Raw genomic sequence first — 16,059 nt, 5'->3', positions numbered from 1 at the left:
ATCTTTTCTGTTTCATCACAGATTAGTCCCTGGACTAAAACCCTTATAACTTTTTAACAAAAGATGATTTTTGAATGATTCTTTTTCTGTCAGTCTTGTATTTTTGTCTAGTTTTTTATAGTATTTATTTGGAAAAAATTTGGAACAAATTTTATGCACGCGTCGATGTTCACGTTAGTGTATGTTTTCGCTATACCGTAGGTTCCGGAGGAGGTGACGGAGCCGCGAACTTCGCCGAACTAGACTCTGACTTCTCCGAACCAGTCAAGCATGTTTGAACCTTTGATATGATAGGTGTTTTGCATGTTTGCTTGAATGGTTTGTGCATGGCATATGAGCATCGGTGAGTATCTCGTTGCATGTAAGGCAACTATCCGTGTGCTCCGAAGTTACTGTGATCTCTGATGAGAGATGGCCTAGTCATGTGGTGACATGAAAGGCAGTAAGGTGGTATTGTTGTAGCATGCCAGCCTTACGATGTCCGATAAACTCCGATGTTAATGTGGACTGAGTCACGTTATCGTTCTTCCCCTTTCCGTGCCGCCACATGTTTTCTGCCAAGAATACGGTGTAGTAAGTTGGTAACCTCTTTCCGTGTACACACCAAATAGAGGGGCCGGGATGAGGGTTCCATGGCCCTAGATTAAAGCCAGTCATCCGGTCAGGGGGCATGGGTGTTTCCGGTTGGGACCGAGAGGGGGGCACCCCTCAGAGCGCGCGTATATAAATTTGATCCCATGCTACGCGAGGTTGTAGCCTCCCCGTCTCAAGGTTTTTCTTGAACGTTGCCGAGGGTGATTCCTGGCTTCGGAATGTTGAATGGGTGTGTACTGGTGAGATGTGTTTCTTCCAAAACACCGTAAACGAAACTAGTCCCCGTGACTACTGAAATCCGTTGGCTGTGGTTAAAGTACAAACTCTGCAGAGTCAAATCCTTCCGAGTCATCGTATCTATGGTCAAGGACCATGGCCAGTATGTCTATATCTATGTCAATCCTCGTGGTAAATCCCCGGTGAACAAGCTTGAGTGGTAAACCCAGTTTAATTGTTATTCCTATGGATGGACTAACCTTTTATGTATCTCGTACTTGAAATGATTTATATTCTTGAACTACTGAATTATTAAGTTATGATATAAGCCCTGTATGTGATGTCGCTCAGACGTCCGACTGTGGCACTCTTGTTTTTCTACTTTTGATATAAGCCCTTTATGTGATGTCGCTCAGACGTCCGACTGTGGCACTCTTGTTATTTACTTTTGATATAAGCCCTTTATGTGATGTCGCTCAGACGTCCGACTGTGGCACTCTTGTTATTTACTTTTGATATAAGCCCTTTATGTGATGTCGCTCAGACGTCCGACTGTGGCACTCTTGTTATTTACTTTTGATATAAGCCCTTTATGTGATGTCGCTCAGACGTCCGACTGTGGCACTCTTGTCATTTACTTTCGATATAAGCCCTTTATGTGATGTCGCTCAGACGTCCGACTGTGGCACTCTTGTCATTTACTTTCGATATAAGCCCTTTATGTGATGTCGCTCAGACGTCCGACTGTGGCACTCTTGTCATTTACTTTCGATATAAGCCCTTTATGTGATGTCACTTCAGACGTCCGACTGTGGCACGCACTGTTATTTATCTTTCCATTATAAGCCCTTTATGTGGTGTTGCCTTGAAGCCCAACTGCGGCATTGTTATTTCATTTGTATCCTTTCGAGGATTCATTCAGACACTCGTCTGGCCCTCAGTATTATTTTAGGATTTCGGGAGGACTACCGCCCGACTTCCCTTTATTTTATTTCCCATGCATTATTATCTCGTTGTGTGAGTGCGCTCTATTAATCTGTTCATATGCATCATGTTTACATTTGTTATATCTTATGTCCGAACTGTCGTGGGAGTACTTTCATAGAACTCACCTGGCTTGTTGATTTGGCCAGACGTTGACGAAGGCGATCTCATGGATGAAGAGTTTGATAGCGAGTCCGACGCCTAGAGGAGTCCCAGTCAGTCCCGTGCGATCCTGGATATTGGTCACTTGTATTATATACGCTTCCGCCACCCGCAATAAGTATCCTCGAGCCTCACTCCGATGCTCGAAGAGTTGTTAGATTCAGGAGTCATATCACCCGCTTCGCTGTGATATGTCCACCACCGCCTTTTTTCGTGAGTTAGTAGTTATGCCACCCTATCCGCCTTTATGTATTATTGGCGTGCTTGTAATAAATTGTTGAGCAGTCTCCGCTCAACCTTGTATTATATTCAGTACTCCTGGTATTTTTCTTCTGTGATCAAGATATTGTCTACCCGTGAGAAGGAATTCTTCTCTACGGGTCCGTAAAAGAGATCAGTTTCTCAATAAATATTTTTATTGAAAACCGGTCGTGACAGCGCCGATTCCTCCCCGACAGGACGGAGCACGACCTGGAGGACCCCGACTTGGGGGCGGCCGCCATGGATGACAACACCGAGGCGGGTGGCGGCCAAGCCGGCGGCGAGGCAGGCGGCTCCGGGCTTGGGGTCAGCTTCGACGACTGGCCAGATGACGACGAGGCGGAAGTCGTCCCACGCCGCCAGCCGGCGTCTGGCCACGACGCGGGTTCCTCCGCCGCGCCGCCTGCTCAGGGCGGCGGGCAGAAGCGTTGTGCCGCGTCGGGCTTGTTCGGCAGTCGGCCGAAGAAGCCCAAGGGCGGGGCAGCGGCGACCAGGCGGGAAGAGGCGGCCGCGAAGGCGGCCCGCTTCCGCAAGGCGGTGAAGCAGCCGCAGACGGTGTCGGCGTAAGTGCATACTCCTTCGTGTATTCTTTCTTCTGCTCTCTTGGTAGTTCCTGAATCTTTGTCTTTTCTCAAAAAATCAGGGCTCCATTGTCGCTCGAGCGGGTTGCTGCCGCCTCCGTCGTTGGATCGCCGGGAGGGTCCGGGAGCACTACTTGCCGCGTGGACCCCCGTGCCGAGCTTCAGGCGGCGACGGAGCGAAACGCGCGGGAGGCGCGGGAGGAGCGGGAGGCGGAGGAGTTGAGGGTGGTCGCCGCCAAGGCGGCGCAGGAGGAGGAGGCGGCGAAGGCGCGCGCCGATGCAGCGGCCATGGCCCAAGCGGAGGCTGCGGCCGCAGCGATGGCGGAGGGGGCCTTGCTAGTCACCCCTCTGCGCGTCGCGGCGCCTGAAGCCCCAGAGCCCCCACCAGAAGAAGCCGGCGGTGACCAGCCGGGGTTGGAGAGGGTGGACGACATCGTCGTCCTAGAGAGGGAGGCAACACCGGCCCCGCCGACTGGGGCGACCCAAGGCGGCTGGCCGAACTTGCCGCCTGCACAATCGGCCAGGGGCGAGCCGGCTGCGAGGACTGATCTGGTGGTCCAGACGCCGTCGTGCCAACGCTCGGGGAAGGTTGCATCGGAGCCGCAGAAGGCCGCGGGCTCCAGCTCGTCGGCCCAGGACACGGAGGCGGACAGCGCCAGCTCGGGGTGGACGCCGGGTGGAGGGACGGCTGTGGTGAACGTGGCCGCGCAGGACGTCCTGACCCGGCTTCAAGCCCAGGCTGCGGCGCTGAGGAACTATAATGATGAGTTCCTTGCGACGCGGGCGGCCATTCGGGTTAGTCTTTTCGTCTTTGCTTTTTTGATCTTGGTTTCTTTCGTGGGGGCGCGTTAGCACACCCACTGGGTGTAGTCCCCGAGTTCCGAGTCGGCTGCTGAGCAGGCAGCTTGGAACTTCCTAGCGGGCCTTGTTTTTCTATTCTTGTTCTCATTCGCTCCTCTGCCTGACTTGCAGGACTACCACAACCTCCGCGCGGCTGCCTTCAACTCCTAGGCTCGGGAGCTGACCCAGAAGACTGCTGACTTATCTGAGAGCCGGGGTAAGTGCTTCGTCTTTTATCTCACGTGGGGGCGCGTCAGCGCACCCACTGGGTGTAGTCCCCGAGATTCGGGCCGACTGCTGAGCAGTCGGGTCGGATCTTCCTTGACGACTTCTTCCTTATTGCTTCTTTCTTTTCTGCCATCATTGCAGCGGCGAACGCCAGTCTAAGGGAGCAACTGGGCGGGGCTCAGGCCGCCCTCCGCGCTAAGGAGGCCGAGTTTGCCGCCTTGGCACAAGAGCGTGACCGCCTGGCCAAGAGGTTGGCCGACAAGGAGGAGAGCCACAAGGCGGCCCTGAAGACGGTGAAGGACAGCGAGGCTGCCCTCCAAGCCGAGTACGAGACAGAGGCGGTCGGCTGGGCCGAAGCGAGGCAGACGCTGATCAACGACTATGGCCAGATCAAAGACTTGGTTGACGGTAGGTCGCCTTCCTCTTCGTCCTTGCTTGCCGCTTGCCGCTTTAGCTCGTTTTCTGACTTGGTGTTTTTCTCTTCTTTCTCTTTCTTCCTTGCGCAGAGTACTTCCCTGGTTACTCTACCGCCGCCAACCAGGTCGTCGAGGCCCACCACGAGGCACAAAGGCAGGCTGGCGCCGAAATCGCACCAAACACTCGCCGGTCACTGGAGGAGCAGCTCTTGGCAATCCAGGCCCGCCTCCAGCCGGCTCATCGCCTGCTCCGCCGGCTTCAGCGTGTTGGGGCGCAGGTGTTGGCCGCTCTCTGGCCTGGTGAAGTGATTCCCCGCACCCCCAGTCGGACTGCCGACTGGCTGGAGGTGGTGGTCGGCCGCTTCGAGGCCTGGAAGGCTTCGGCCGCTCGGTCCGGCGCCAGGCGGGCGCTGGAGTTCGCCAAGGCCTGGTATCCCGGGCTGAGTCTGGACCAGCTGGCCACCTGGCGGCAGGAGGCCGACACGGAGCTGGAGCCGGCGCGGCCGGCTATCATCCGGCGGGCTTCGGCGATCGCCGACTACACCGACACCAGCGCCTTCACTCCTGAGGTGGACGACAACAGTGTTGCCCAGCCGGAGGAGTGGTTCGGGCTGAACCCGGCAGACGGCGAGGACTCGGCGGAGGACATCGACTCCAGCGACGAGGGCGAGGAGGAGGAGGAGGAGGAGGGTGAAGACGCCGGGCCAGATGGTGGAGCGGCCGGTCAGCCTCAGCTTGACCGTGCCTCCAGCTACAAGGCACGCGTGGGTGCACCGCCTGCAGCCGGCGATGATCAAGCCGAGACCCGCCAGCCGGCCACTCCTCCAGCCGGTGGCGCCGTCTCCACCGACCAGCCTGGCTCCCACACCGCGCCCTTAGTCTAGTCTGCTGCTTCTATTTTCTTGTTTTACCACTCTTGGAACAGTATTTTGTTAGGTTTGCACAATTCCACCCACTGGAGGTGTATTCGAACTATATTGATTACCAGCCTGTTGGGGGCCTTATGTGTAAATATAATTATGCATGCGTTTGGCTTTCCCTTGTTCTTTGCTTTTCATCCTTCTGCTGTTTCCTTTGCCGCCCTCCCTTGGTTGCCGCCTCCCCAGTCGGACAGTTGCTCTGCAATCTGTGGCTGGAGAAGTGCTTGGCCAGTTGGGAGGGCAAGTACTCTAGCTTTGTTGGATTATAGCGAAGTGATTGGGAGGCCAGCCAGCCGGCTGTTTTGTCAGCCGGCAAGCGTGGTTGGAGGCCGTCTTTGCGTTATATAAGTTCGTTAGTCCTTAGCCGTTTTTCATGTGGGCGTCCTTTCTGCCTTTGGCTCTTGCCAGTCGGACAGTCGGTTCTTCGAACTGTGACTTTCGACAAGAGGCCTCGGGAGCCGGCACACTACTTATTCTGACTTCAGGTAGAACTTTAATATAACTTAAGGCGGCCAGTCCCCGGGCCGACTAGTCGAACCCGGTGCCAGACAGAAGATCACATGTAATAATACATACATGAATATGACACTCGTCATTCATAGATAAAGGATGGCAGTCCCCGAGTGCTCCTCGGGGGGCCCATTGTTTCGTACTTAATACAAAAAGGTAGCATGATACATACTGCTTTCAACTGTAAAATCTTCTTAGGAGGTTCGCGTTCCATGGTCGCTCCGACTCCTTGCCGGAATCATCCCTCTTGCGTGCTCTTGGATTTTGCGCGTCGATCGGGTAGTAGGAGTCATTGCCTAGTGCCTTGCTGATGACGAAGGGGCCTTCCCAAGGGGCCGAGAGCTTGTGCTGGCCGGCTGTTCGCTGGATCAGCCGAAGCACAAGGTCGCCCTCTTGGAAAGATCTTGGCTTGACCTTGCGGTTGTGGTAATGGCACAAACCCTGCTGGTAGATGGCAGACCGACTGAGTGCTAACAGCCGGCCTTCTTCCAGCAGGTCGACGCCGTCTTCTCGCGCTTCCTTGGCCTCCGCCTCCGTGTACATGGTGACCCGAGGCGAGTCGAACTCGATGTTGGTTGGGGTGACAGCCTTGGCACCATATACACGGAAGAACGGAGTGAAGCCGGTTGACTTGTTAGGGGTAGTACGCAGACTCCAGAGGACAGCCGGCAGCTCATCGAGCCAGCAGCCGGCCGATCGCTCCAGTGGTACGACCAGTCGGGGCTTGATGCCGGAGAGGATGAGTCCATTTGCTCGCTCAACCTGGCCGTTTGAATGCGGGTGGGCAACGGACGCTAAGTCCAGTCGGATACCCTGCATCGCGCAGAAACGCGCCAATGCTCCTTTGGCAAAGTTTGTGCCATTGTCGGTGATGATGCTGTGCGGCACGCCGTACCGAGTAGTGATGTCGGCGACGAACGTCACGGCAGTCGGCCCGTTCAGCTTCTTGATCGGCTTTGCTTCGATCCACTTGGTAAATTTGTCCACGGCGACAAGCAGATGTGTCAGGCCGCCGCGGGCTGTCTTGAATGGGCCCACCATGTCCAGCCCCCAGACGGCAAAGGGCCAGGTGAGGGGGATGGTCTTGAGTGCAGAAGCCGGCAGGTGTTGCTTGGAACTGAAGACTTGGCATCCTTTGCAGCTTTTGACTATCTCTTTGGCATCTTCCAAGGCAGTCGGCCAAAAGAAACCGTGGCGGAAAGCTTTGTCCACAAGTGATCTTGAGGCTGAGTGGTGGCCGCATTCGCCTTGATGGATATCCTTGAGGATTGCCACACCTTTCTCTGGCTCGACGCAGCGCTGAAAGACTCCAGTGACGCTGCACTTGACGAGTTCTCTGTTTATTATTGCATATGCCCCGGCTCGACGTTGCACTAGTCTTGCCGAGATCTCATCAGCCGGCAGCTCTCTATTGACTAAAGAGTTGAGGATGGGCTGGGCCCATGATGGAGCTGTGACTTCTTCTACTGTCAGTACGGCCACTATGACTCGGGTGGGCGGGTTGGGTGGCGGGGAGTTGGAGTCAGCCACCGCTTCTTGTGTCGTTGCAGTCCCCGGGCCGGGTTCTGAAGTCCCCGAGCAGGGTGCGACTACGGCAGTCCCCGGGCCGGTTGTCAAAGTCCCCGAGCCGCCTACTGGGTTCCTCCAGTCGGATCCGGCTACATCGGTGGCAGGCAGTACGAAGATAGAGTCCGACTCTGGAGACGGCTTGATGGACGGTTTGAGGAGGTGTTGGAGAGAAACACCGGTCGGTATAGCCTGTCGGGTGGAGCCGATCCGCGCCAGGGCATCTGCTTGGTCGTTGTCGGCCCGTGGCACGTGAAGGAACTCGCACCCTTCGAAGTACCCACTGATCTGCTGGACGAGGAATCGATAGCTCGCCATGTTTGCATCCTTGGCGTCCCAGTCACCAGATGACTGCTGGACCACCAAGTCTGAGTCGCCATAACACAGGATCCAGCGTATGCCGAGCTCTTTGGCTAGCCGGAGCCCGTGTATGAGTGCCTCATACTCGGCCACGTTGTTGGAGGCGGCGAAGTGGATTTGCAGCGTGTATCTGAGCTTGTCGCCTTTGGGAGAGGTGAGGACGATGCCGGCTCCCAAGCCAGTGCGCATCTTGGACCCGTCGAAGTGCATCCGCCAATGGGTAGAGTCGGGAGCCGACGGTAGGTACTGGGTCTCGGCCCAGTCGACGAGGAAGTCGGCCAATGCTTGGGACTTGATGGCGGTGCGGGGCTGGTAGAAGATTGTGTAAGGTGCCAGCGCAATGGCCCATTTAGCCACCCGGCCGGATGCATCCCGACTGCATATGATCTCGGCAAGCGGGGCGGTGCACACGACCGTGATGGGATGCTCTTGCAAGTAGGGCTTCAGCTTCTCGGCGGCGAAGTATACTCCATAGCACATCTTCTGGTAGTGCGGGTAGTTTTGCTTTGAGCTGGATAGTACTTCGCTTAGATAATACACCGGCCTCTAGATTAGTTGGGCTCGGCCTTCTACTGGGCGCTGGACCACGACAACTGTACTGACCACTCAGCTAGTCGCGGCAATGTAAAGGAGCATGGGCTCCTTCTCAGTCGGCGCCGCCAGGATAGGTGGAGTAGTCAGCATCTTCTTCAACTCATGGAAGGCTTGGTCTGCTTGGTCATTCCACTCGAAATGAGTGGATTTCTTCATGAGTCGGTACAGGGGGAGAGCCTTCTCTCCTAGCCAGCTGATAAAGCGGTTTAAGGAGGCCAGGCACCCAGTGAACTTCTGCATGTCCTGCAACTTGGTGGGAATCTCCATTCTCTCAATGGCCTTGATCTTCACAGGGTTGCACTCAATGCCGCGTTCGGAGACCAGAAAACCTAGAAGCTGGTCGGCTGGTACTCCGAACACGCATTTCTCGGGGTTGAGCTTGATTTGGAATCGGCGCAAGTTGGCAAATGTTTCTTTGAGGTCCTCCAGCAGGGTGCCACGCTTCTCTGTCTTCACCACAATATCGTCTACGTAGACTTGGGCATTTCTGCCGAGTTGCTTGAGGAGGCATTTCTGCATGCAACGCTGAAAAGTGGCACCGGCATTCCTCAGGCCGAATGTCATAGTCAGGTAACAGAAAGCTCCGAATGGTGTGATGAAGGCAGTCTTCAGGCGGTCTGTTGGGTCCAACTTGATCGGGTGATATCCTGAGTAGGCATCCAAAAAACTCAACAGCTCGCATCCGGCCATGGAGTCTATCACTTGATCAATCCGTGGCAAAGCAAACGGATCTTTGGGGCAGACCTTGTAGAGGCTGGTGTAGTCTATACGCCATTTGTTGTTCTTCTTCAACACCAAGACTGGGTTGGCAAGCCACTCTGGGAAAAACACTTTCATAATAAAGCCGGCGGCAAGGAGCGGGGCTATCTCTTCTCCTATGATTCTTCTCTTCTCTTCTGACAGTCGGCGGAGAGGCTGCTTGACCGGCTTCGCGTCGGCTCGGACGTGTAACTTGTGCTCGGCGAAATCCTTCGGAACACCCAGCATGTCCTTTGGGGACCATGCAAAGATGTCTCGATTCTCACGGAGGAAGTCGACGAGCTCGCCTTCCTATTTACTATCCAGGTTTGCACCAATGACTGCAAACCTCTCCGGGTTCTCCGGGTCCAGAGGTATCTTCTTCGTCTCCTTGGCCGGCTGGAAGGAGCCCTGCGCATCATATTCCTTGGGGTTGGGGGACAAGGCCGGCAAGCCACAACTCGCTCCAGCATCTTCTTCTCTTCTGCCACTACGAGGGACTCGGCCAACCGACTGCTGGCTGCGGCGCACTTGATGGACTTCTTGTAGTCGCTGGCTACAGTGATGATCCCCTTCGAGCTCGGCATCTTCATCTTCAGGTAGGCATAGTGGGGCACAGCCATGAACTTGGCCAGAGCAGGTCGGCCAAGCAAGGCGTGGTAAGGGCTCTCCAGATCTACCACCTCGAACCAGATCGCTTCTCCGAAGAGAACATCCATCTTGATCTTGCCGATCGGGGAACAGGACAGGCCGGGTACGATGCCATGGAACACGGTCTGGCTTGGCATGAGCTGCTTTGTCTTGAGGTTCAGCTTCTCCATGGTATCGCGGTACAGTATGTTGATACTGCTTCCGCCATCAATCAGAACGCGGGAGAATCGGGCAGCGCGCCTTTCCGTTGCGAGGGTGACATCCAATATCAACGCGTAGGAGCCAGGGGACGGCATCACCTCTGGGTGGTCGGCCCGGCTCAAGTGGATAGGCTTCTCGGACCAATGCATGAACACGGGGTTGCTGGAGCCGACTGCGCTGACCTCTTGGTGCTGTCGGCGCCGGCTGCGCCTGTCTTCCACCCGGCTCGTGAAGATGACGTAGGCGGCGTGCTCTTCAGGGAACTCATCTTGAATGGCTCCGACTGCTGGTCGAGCAGCCGGCTGCTGGGGGGCTGGAGGCGGCGGGCCGGGAGGTGGAGGCGGCACCAGCCCCTCTCCCTTGGAGATCCGTGTGAGCCAGTGGCACTTTCGGGTCGTGTGGTTGGACGGCTTCGCGCCGCTGTGGAACTTGCAGGGGTCATCGAGAGTCTGCTCGTAGGAGAAGGTCGGCTGCCAAGCCGGCCTGCCACCCTTCTTCTTGGGAGCGGGCCGTTCTTCGGGCTGCTCATCTTTGACTGTGGCCACCTGCCGACTGGTGGAAGGCGGCATAGGGGCCTTGTGCTTGTGGTCGTTCTGGTAGGGGCGCCGATTGGGATCGCCTGCCGGCGTCTTGGGAGCCGGAGCGAGCACCTTCCCAGAGGCGTCCACTCGGAGCCCGGACTTCATCGAGGAGTCGGCCGTGGCGTACTTGTCCGCAATGATCAGCAGTTCGTTGAGGGTAGCCGGCTCGTCGCAGAGGAGTCGATGCTTGAGGAGGGTGCCCTCTCGGCACCCGGCGGTGAAGTATTCGATGGCCTGAACCTCGTGCACCCCCTCACAGGAGTTTCGGAGCTCGGCCCACCGCGTGAGGTAGTCGCGGGTCGACTCGTTGGGCCCTTGGACGCATAGGGAGAGCTGGGGGGCTTGGGAGGCCACTTGTACGTGCTGGTGAAGTTGCGGACGAAGACTTCCGTGAAGTCCAGCCAGCTGTTGACGCTGTAGGGCTTGAGGCTGTTGAGCCAGGTGCGTGCCGTGCCTTGCAGCATGAGAGGGACGTACTTCACCGCAACGCGCCTGTTGCTGTTCGGTATGCTGACAGCAGTAGAGTAGTCGATGAGCCAATCTTCCGGCTTCACCGAGCCGTTGTACTTGGGCGTGTCTCTGGGGAGCGAGAACCCTTTGGGGAAGGGCTCGTCGCGGATGCGGGGGCCAAAACATGGCGGGCCAATATCCTCTTCTTCTTCTAGCGCCAGGGATCGAGCTAGGCGGTCGATCCGGTGGCGGGCGTCGTTCTCGCCGACTCCTTCGCGGTGGCCTAGTCGGCCACCAAGAGTCGGATGCGTGATAGGTGGCGGGGTGGGATATCTCTCCCCACGAGGCGGGGGAGGAGGTGGATTGCCTTGGCGCTCCAGCGCTCGAGGGCGGCCTTCTGCGTCGCGCTCGATGGTGATCGAGTCCGGCGGCGGCTAGCAGCCAGCTCCTGGTCTTTCCTTGCGCGGGCGCCGCTCGCAGTCGGCGACCAGGACGTCGCGGCGTGCTCTCGGCGCGGGGGAGGACTCTCAGCGCGGGCGCCGGCTTCGTGCCGTTCTGCGGCCGCGTCGATCAGCTGCTGGATTCGCCTTGTCATGTAGGGGAGCTCATCAGCTCCCAGCCCATTTAGCTCTTCAACGGCCGCTTGAGCGGCTCGCAGATTCTCGAGCGGGGTGGCGTAGACGGGGCGGTCTGCCCCCAGCATGCTGGCGATGGCCGTGCCGCGCTTCTTGACGAGGCCGACTCGGCTCGGCCCATCATGAGGCGGCGTGCCAAAGGCGGCGCGGTCGACTTCATGCTGGTGAGCCTCGATGAGGCGTCTCATGGAGGCTATCTTCTGGCCTTCCGCGATGAGGGCGAGGCGGCGTGCCTCCAGGGTCTCGGCGTCGGCGTCGGCCGGGATGGGGACGGATAAGTCATGCATCGCCGCTCGCAGGGCGTCGTGGGCGTTCTCGCCCGAGTCGGCGACGTGGCTGATGACCAGCACCTCAGTGACAGCGCTGCTGCCGCTGTCAGCTCGAGGGAGAGGTCGTTGAAGACTACCACGTCGGAGGGGTAGGCGTCGAGCGATGTCGTATCGGAGTCGACAAGCATCGGGTCGGTGGAGCCGACCGACTCTAAGTCTGCAGGAGGCTCGCTGGAGACGTGAAGTTGGTCGAGGAGGCTGACGAGGCGGCTCTCGGGGTAGTCCGTGCCCGCGTCGGACGAGGGCTCGTCGGAGATGCGAGTCTCGCCAAGAAGATCGGCGAGGCAGCTTGCCCCGCAGGCGTCGTCGACGCCTTGCAGCGCATCGGGGCAAGCGCCGTCGGGCGCAGCAGGCTGGCTGCGCTCGCCGGGGAGGAAGAGGGTTCCCGTCCAGAACAGGTCTCCGGATGACGGTGCACCTGGCCCCACGGTGGGCGCCAAATGTCGGGTGGTAGGTGCGACATATGCCAACGGGTGGCTTATCATGGTGGGAGCCAGTAAGACGTCGTCGGTGCCTGGAAACGGGATAAGGCGAAGACATGCACACCGGCGGATCTTACCCAGGTTCGGGGCCCTCCGTGGAGATAACACCTCTAGTCCTGCTCTGCGGGGTCTCCGCATGATCACTAGATCAGTACAAGTAGCTACAAGTGCTCCTCGAGCTGTTTGGCTAGAGGAAGAAGAAGGGCAAGGCTAGCTCTCCTTTTCTCTCTATGTGGTGTGTGAAACTCTATGAGATCAACCCTTTGCATGGGTGCCCTGGGGGGTTTATATAGGCCTACCCCCCAGGGGTACAATGGTAATCCGGCTGGGTGCGGGTCCCAGCCGTTAGTGTCTATGCTCGCCGGCTTCTCCGCCGGTCATTGGGGCCCGCCGACTGGTGGGTCCCGCCGGCTGCCGGCCTCTTGGCCGGCAGGCCGGCCCCACCGCTTGGGGCTGTGTCGGCGGCTGGTTACTGTTGCCTCGCCTCTGATGACGAGGGCTTTGTCGTGGTAAGCGTGGCTACAGTGTTACCGCCTTGCGGGCTCTTACTATAGCCTTACCTCGTCTTGTCTCCTTAATGAGGTGCGTGCTTCGAGGGAGGGAGGTAGCCGGCTATTGGGAGCCGGCTACGCCCCTGGCCGACTAGGGGAGGCCAGGCCGCTTTCGAGTGTCTCTCTGGCTAAAGGGGCCCATCGCCCGCGGGCCGTACTGGCGCCTGTCGTGGGTGACGTCGTGGTCAACATGGCTACAGTGCCGCGCCGGACGGGAGATGGCTGGCCCGTACGGCGCCCTGTAGCCATGCCTTCTTCGTGATTCGGGGGTAGTGGGCTGTACTGCGGCCACGCCCCATCTTATCACCATTATGTGGGTGTAGTCTTGGTGGGTGCAGTCTTGGCCGGCTTCTGGGAGCCGGATTTCTTCATGGCCGACTTCTGGGAGTCGGTCCTCTTGGGGCCGGCTCCCTGGAGTCGGCCATCTCTTATCTTTCATGGGGGAGGTTTCTGAGGCTGGGTCGCCTTCTGGGAGTCGGCCCTGGGGAGCCGGCCGGGGGAAGGCGGCCCTATGCTTTGCATGCTCGAAGGCTTGAATGGCCTGATAATTTTTCTGAAGAGCCAGGGGGAATCGGTTAGGCTACCCGTGGACATTTACTCCGACAGCCACCATCTGGGTCATGCGGCCCGTAAGCCCAGATCTTGCAAATTTTTACCTCATTGGGCTTGGGCACAAAAATCCCTACAAGTAACAAAATCAGAGAGGATCTTGCCTCGGGGTGAGTCGGGTGTGTCTGCGTTTGGGAATTCTATAGTTGTTGGTATGGCCCGTGTTGTGAGGGATACGCGTGCTCGTTGGGTTTGGAAACAGAAACAGAAAATCCCACGCTCCTCGGACGTGGCCACCCCCCATTGCTTGACGATACGCCTCCCCGGTCAGGGTGTAGTCAATTCAGCCTGCCAAAGACCCCAATCGGGTGAGCCGACGTCTTCGTCGAGCTCACCACCCCCACCTTCATCGCCCCCGCTCCCATCGCCTTCGTCTCGGAGCAATCTCTGTCCATCATCGGCGATCTGCCTTTGGGCGGATACCAAACCTCCGGCAACTCAAGCTATGGTGAACTTCCCAGTGCGCCCGTTCGCCTTCGCTCCGGCTGGATCGACCTTCGACCATGGCCCTGCTCATCGAGTCCAGTGCCATGTCATGGTGGTAGATGATCCGCCCCTCCACCATGACAGGTACGCTATTGTTTCAGTCCATCCTCCAGTCCCTGATCATCAAAAGGAGTTCTGGCTAGCCGAGGTCTGTCACATTATCACTGGGGATCTAGAGTATGATTTGGTGGATGATTTTATTTACCCGCTGGGAATTGGATGTGTGGTTTTTGCGGATATGGAGAGTAGGGATGCTGCCATTAGAGAGGGGCCTCATGCTCTGACTGAGGATTCTACTTTCTCTTTAGTCCCTCATGACGAATTTTTCAATATGCGCATGCCTGCTTTTGAATATGAGGTTTGGGTCATGTTTCTCGCTTTCCCAATGGACTATTAGACTGAACACTATATTCATAAGGCTGTCTCTAACTTTGGAAAGCTTCTTATCTGGCCACGCCCGGGTCACAACAAAGCTAGAGTTCTGGTTAAGTGTCATATCAAAGATGTTGCTGAGGTGCCGCATAGTCTGTTGGTTACCAGGGTTGGTTTGCTGCCAGGTCTTGCTCGATCTTGGTCTGTCCCTGTGTATGTTCTGAATGGCAGAAATACTATTCCCAGCTTAGTTGGTAATGAAGATGTTCCTCCTCTTCTGAATGCATCACCCCACCCATATGAGCTTCCATACTACAACCTCATGCAGCAGGCAAGAATTGATGAGATGACTGCACAAGAGGCTCTGAATGAAGAGGCATGGAATGCCCTGGAACCTGCCCAGGAGCACATTCAGGAAAATGGTTGGCCTATGTGGCCCGTGGTTCCTCCGCCATACACAGGGTTCAGTTTTAGAACTTTCTTCCAGTACGACGGGACGTCCCTGATGGATGGTGTGGACCCAGAAAACAATGTCCAGGACAACCTGTCTGATATTTGGTCTTCTGATTCAGAGTTTCAGGCGGTGGAAGCGTTGGCTGATGGTTTTGTGCTTGGGAATCCTGCTGCACGACTGGCGTTTGTCAGAGCAGGAGGGGATTCAGTTAATTTCTTTGTGGTTGTGGATCATGAGCTGTTGCTTTGGATGGGAGGGATGCTCAAACGCATATATACGCCGACCCTCACCTTTCAGCAATCTGAGGCTGTTATGTTACCCCTTAACCCGTTCAAGTTTCTCCAGAACCAACTGAATGCTGCTGCGGCTGCCTGGCTTGAAGGCATGGTCCCAGAGCGTGATGTTATGTAAGCGGTGTTCAGTTCAACCTTTCAGTTGGGGGCTCTCATCATACCCTCGTCTCTGCTGCAGGAGTCTGTTGAGCACAGGTCTGAAGTGATAGATACTGATTGGGAGACGGCGGCTCGCTCTCCTGGTCTCAAGGCGATCTCACGATTTGTTTCTGAAGATGCAGAGTTACAGTCAGTGCCCCTGTCAGCTCAAGATACTGCTCTTCAGGTGATTGCTTCTGCTTCTCTTTATAATGCTCCTCAGTCCCGCAATGTGCTAGTGCCTCTAGACACAACCACTGTCAGAAGAAGCACTCGATCTAACAAGTATGATGGCTTCAAGATCAATCATGTCTCTGACACCAAGCGCTCTAAGTCACGGGTGAAACCACGCGAGACCTCTTTTGTCACAGCTGTTTCTTTGGTTGTTGCCCCCGTGCAGGTTATGTCTGGTGCTTGTCCCCCTCCTACGTCGATTGAAGATCTTCAACAGATGGGTAGCCGTTGCGGGATTGCGCAGGATGTTCTTTCTCCCGAGAAGCTGCTGGATGATCAGCGCTCGTCCACTAGAGCTGGTGACTGAATTTTCGCTCGCTCATGAATAAGTCGTGGAATGTACTGTCGTGGAACATCAGGGGCATAAACTCTGATGCTAAGACTTTGGCTCTTAGGAATGCTATTGATACTAGCGGTTGTTCTGTGCTATGTATCCAGGAAACTAAGCATGAATCTTTTGATCTGGCATTTATTAAAACTTTCTGCCCTAAGCGTTTTGATAAATTTGTGTTTGCACCATCAGTGGGTGCCTCTGGTGGTCTTATTATAATATGGAATAGTTCTGTGTTTGTGGGCACGCCTTGGTATGTTGACTCATTTGCTGTGGGTGTCTCTTTTGTTGC

The sequence above is a fragment of the Aegilops tauschii genome, chromosome 5 (genome assembly GCF_002575655.3).
Source record: "Aegilops tauschii subsp. strangulata cultivar AL8/78 chromosome 5, Aet v6.0, whole genome shotgun sequence".
NCBI lineage: Eukaryota > Viridiplantae > Streptophyta > Magnoliopsida > Poales > Poaceae > Aegilops > Aegilops tauschii.
The sequence above is the reverse complement of the archived record's forward strand: the minus strand, read 5'-3'. Positions refer to the sequence as shown.